The sequence below is a fragment of the Belonocnema kinseyi genome, chromosome 3, assembly GCF_010883055.1.
Source record: "Belonocnema kinseyi isolate 2016_QV_RU_SX_M_011 chromosome 3, B_treatae_v1, whole genome shotgun sequence".
Lineage (NCBI taxonomy): Eukaryota > Metazoa > Arthropoda > Insecta > Hymenoptera > Cynipidae > Belonocnema > Belonocnema kinseyi.
Genome location: NC_046659.1, coordinates 122,366,127 through 122,371,003, shown reverse-complemented (window position 1 = coordinate 122,371,003; position 4,877 = coordinate 122,366,127). Strand labels below are relative to the sequence as shown.

Here is a 4,877-nt window from a genome sequence, read left to right as displayed (position 1 = left end):
GATCGAAAATTATTAACATTCAAAGTTGCAAAAAATCGTCAAATTTTGAACTTTGAAAATTCATAACTTTTCAAATATGCATTTTACAAAAAAATGACAAGGAACCATTTCTTCTTAAAATGCCTCAAATTATCAAAAAAAAATTTGTCCCATTGAAAAAAATAATTTTTTCATAATTGTTTAAACAATTGCGTTTTAAACAAAACCTAGGCACTTATCGCAAAATTAACCGGTACCATTGGATTCAGCGGGTCAAAATACATAAGACTACATAGTTTTTATCCTTTACCTCTTTAATGCATACGGGATCCTACCCAGCTCTTGGAGTAGAATGCCACTATCTGCGAGTAGAACGTTAATTCATTACGTCACCGAGGCCACATCAGATTCTTTCTTGTTTTTTCTGTATGGCGCGAGGACGCGGGACTGCAGTAGTAAATATTAGTATTTTCAACCAAGCGAGAACGATTTCAAACAAAAAATATTTAATAGTAGAATATGCAACAACAAAAAAATGACTGAAAAAAAGTGGAATTTCTTATTGAGCTATATTTTTTGTTCACAACGTGGTTTGCAATTAAGGAAAATGTCGAGAAAAAGGCGGAAAAGGGGAAGTTTCTTGATGAACAGAGAAACTAAGAATTCTTCAATAAAAGATTAAAGAAGGGAGTAGTAGATATAGTATGTACTCTGAAATATTAAAGTGATTTTTAAATTTGGTAAGATATTATAGAACTGCAACGTTGCAGAGCCTGCTTTCAAAAATTTCACAAACTTTCTTCAAATTCATCAACAAGAAACGCGCTACACGTTGTATAACTTTATAACGTTATTTCCGCTAACCCCTCTCGCCACTAACCGTTGTTTTAGACGGTTAGAAATTTGTAACGTTATTTATGAATGGTTCTTATATTTGAATCATCTTTTCTGTAAAAGGTTGTAGAAACTATTCTGTGTCCTTTATTGTTTAACTCTGGAAAGTAAGACTGGAATTTTTTTTTAGTAATTGTATTACAGTATTTAAAATTTGACATAAGACTGTCACTGATCTCGAGTTGATGTACTCTGATTTTCATATTGTTAACGAGCTTGGAGCAAGCATCATTAAAATATCCTTCGTTGACAAGCAAAATGGAAATGGACTTTAATGAGACACTGTCCTGAATTTCTAGAAACGTCTTGTTCCAGGGAATTCAAAAACAGAGTGCATTATTGAAAACCCGTTTCGTTTTACATAAGATGAACTTTATTCACTTGGGCACGATAATACAATTATTACTTTTTGTCTCTTCTAGAATTACATTTTGTAAAATTATTTACAATCATAAACTTAAAAGCTATAACTAGAATTCAGGGTGGCATTTATGTATTGGCCAATTTGTTAAATTACAACAATTTTTTTTAATCGGAAATTTTTCAAATTATTCGTAGAAAAACCTTTTCAATAACTTTAAAAGTCACTGACCACAATTGGACTGAATCAGATTTAATTGAGAGGGTTTGCAGATGAGATTTTCAGGTTGATTATGGTTCCCTGGAATGCCATGAATGTTTTCAAACCGAATTTAAAATCATCTGTAAATTGTTTCCGGAAAAAAATCTTCAAAATCTTAAACTTATAGAAAATCAACTAGTAAAACGAGGTTGCACAAAATGGCTTAAAACAAGAGAAGTATGTTTCTAAAAATCGGTGTAATTGGCTCATTAGAGACAGTTGTGTAGCAAAAGAAAAAAGGGGGAGAAAAAGGGAAGCGCCAACCAAACCAACCTCACACTCCTTTCCTTAATTTTTTCTCGAATATATTACACTACTTAGAGCCAAAATTTTTCGACTTCAATTTATACCCGGCCAGCACAAAAGTTTTCCTGCAAATTTCTGGAATGTTCCAATGGAAGGTTTGGAGAATTTCGAATAATGTTTGACAAAGATTCCAGGAAGTTGATCAATATCCGCGTACCAGAGAAGGTTCCTAAGGAAGGTTCAGGGGATGTTTTTGAGAATTTTCGCAAATAATGTCCCCAAAGCCTTTGATATTTTCCCACCATATGGTACAACAACCGTGTTGCATTTATTAAATTCTCTAAGCATTTATTATTTTAAATTACCTTTTTCAAAAAGGATATATGCGATGATTTTAAATTTGGTCCTTAAAGTTTCATGAGATTTCAAGCTTTCAAGCTTTCATAAATATCCAGAAAGTACTATAAAAACCACAAGAAAGTATGCAAGGACCTGTTCATTAAAACTGGTCCAGCCCAAGGTGTAGCTTTATATTACATGAAATTATGTAGTATATTTTATGAGTTCGATTTAATATTACTATTTTTAGTTTTATAAGTTCCATTTCGAGTGCTTCATGAAATATGGAGAAACATTCGTCGTTCACTTAGGTCCTTATAATTAAAAAAGTTATGGTTATTCCGTATAAAAAATTAAGGTGCAGTTTGTTCTGTACTCTGCAGTAGGTAATAAAATTTTATGGAATTCATGACAATATTTTTACTATTGTATAGGATGTGCTAATATTTTATTACTTGCTGAAAAACGTTCTTCTTGTTTGTTTTATTGTAAAGAGTCGAACTGTCAAAAAATAGTGATTTGATATACAAAGAAACTCTAACCTGCATACAATCATGATTTTGTCTGCGAAATAACCGTAATTTTTACTTCTTTAAATGAAATATGAAAAATTTTCATATTTAGATTAGAATTCTTTCATTTTATACTTTGATACTTTCATTTCTACTTGTACAGACATTTACATTTATTGAACGTTTTAACTTAAAATTACTGAATTTCAAATGTTTCAAGTTGTCATTTTAAATGCTTCTAATTCAGAAGAGTACTACTTTAACTGCTTTAATTCCAGTTTAGTTTTGCTCGTAAAAAATGAAAAATTTCTGGACCCGGACCTGGAATCTAAAAGCTTGGATTTTATAATATTGGAGTTACTGGGAAAAATGTTTGCAAACTAAAAGATGACTAGGATTTTTTTGCGTTCTAGCGGCTAACATGAAGCATTTTTTTCAATATTGGTGAAATAGCCAATTGGGAAGAAAATATAAATAAACCAGGAATTTACTTCAAGATTTGAGTAGCCACCCCGAGTCCTCTAGTAGAAGTGTTCAGAAATATCTGCAGATATTTGGCTTCATTATCCATTCACGTCCTATTTGATGGTCCCTCGAATCCCGAACATATAAACCGAGACTTTTCAGTATTCTCGATATGAATTCCTTGGGGTGCTTGGAGTGATGCGTTCTTTCAACATTCGCTGGTTTCCGGACGTTCTACTACTCTGGTTCTTATTTGGAGAAGGGATTTCCTGATGATAGCCAGAAGCACACAAGAACTTTTTATTAAAAAGACCAGAACTCGCAGCGCAGTATTCATAAAAATCTGGAAGAAAATATTCTGATCGATATTATATTATATATAATGAAGAATATTTCATATTTTCAATTCATTCTGAACCAATATATTCAGATTATTACATTTTCCAAGTAGAAAAATGGAAAACACTGCTCATTTCAAAACATCCTTCAAGCAGTATTTTAATTAAAGATATATGTCTTTTTATCAATTGAGCTCAACATTTATTCCTTATTTTAAAAAAATTACTCATGATATTCATAGACAATCCTGCCGAATGGAACGAATCTTGAGCTTAGTTCCTCTCTTTTGAAAATTCGTTTAAGGTCGGAATAGAATCTACTTTCTTTTTCACCATTTTATGTACGAAAATCAAAATAAAAAGAAACTAACAAACCAAAAATTATATTGCCAAACACCTTTTATGCGTCTCATTAGCGACAAATATGTAATACAAGAAAAAAGAGCAAGAAACAGGAGAGAGTCAACCAAAACCAACCTCTCACTTTTTCCTTATTCTTTATACTTGTTTTATACTACTAGGGAGCAACATATTTTGAAGCCAGTTTAGGTTTTATAGTCAGGGATTATTTATAGGAAATTAATTTGCAGATATACGACTTTATCTTTGAGAGCAACCAAGCAAATGATCTTATTTATAATTTTATATCAAAATCTTTTTTTTTAAATTAATAGCTTTATTATCCTCTCTCTCTTTATGAATTACACCTCCAGGAATTATTTCTTATTTTGATTTCTCTTATGATAACAAATCTTAATATTATCCCAATGAAAATCATGAACATATGTGAGTCTACATGTATGTTTTTCAATGACGAACAAGGAGACCTCCGCAACCCGACCTCACCGACTTTGATAATTTTTGAATGCATTCTACTACTTAAAAAATAAGAGACACGTAATTTTTATGTGCCGAAATCCACTTTTAAGGGGCCTAAAGGATATTTTTGAATATAACCAAATGGAAAATATTCTTTATGAAAATTTTTATCATGAAAATAAGGCTATGAATTCAAAAAAATTAAAAAAAAGCATTTTTGTTTGCAATATCGAATATTTGAGTTTAGTTGTTTCAGGATTTTTTAAATAAACACCCTCGAGTACTGTTAACTACCGCTCAAAGTGATAGACCACATATGTATAGTGAAAAATATATTTTCTTTTCTCAAGAGATATTCCACGTGTAAACAGAATGTGACTTATAAATATTGAAAATTAATTACCCATTTTTTGCAATAGTAGCATTGAAGGTGTGAAAAAGTCACTCAAAAAAGTGGATTATTTAATGTAACAACTCTAAGTCTTATTACTATTTTTTAATGAAACTGATTAAATTTTTTTTTTATAATAAGCCCCATCTACTTTTGCGGCGAATTTGTTCGCTCCTTTAATAATACTTTATTATTAATAATATTTGTTATATTTATATTATATTACATTATTATATTATTATTATATTTTTATTATATTATGATTATATTAT

At 30.4% G+C, this 4,877-nt stretch overlaps 2 protein-coding genes across 3 annotated transcripts in view; one reads left to right on the top strand and one right to left on the bottom strand.

The window, feature by feature from the left end:
- LOC117170391 (somatomedin-B and thrombospondin type-1 domain-containing protein-like) overlaps positions 1-4,877 on the top strand; it is a 151,287-nt gene that overhangs the window by 113,798 nt on the left and 32,612 nt on the right. The gene's annotated exons all lie outside the window — the stretch shown is intronic.
- Positions 1,235-4,877, bottom strand: part of LOC117170389 (phospholipase B1, membrane-associated-like) — a 15,488-nt gene continuing 11,845 nt past the window's right edge. The window contains exon 8 of one of the 2 annotated variants that reach the window (XM_033357156.1): positions 1,235-3,400. The gene's annotated coding sequence lies outside the window, so the exon portion shown is untranslated. The remainder of the gene's footprint in view (positions 3,401-4,877) is intronic. The other variant, XM_033357157.1, reaches the window with a different exon arrangement.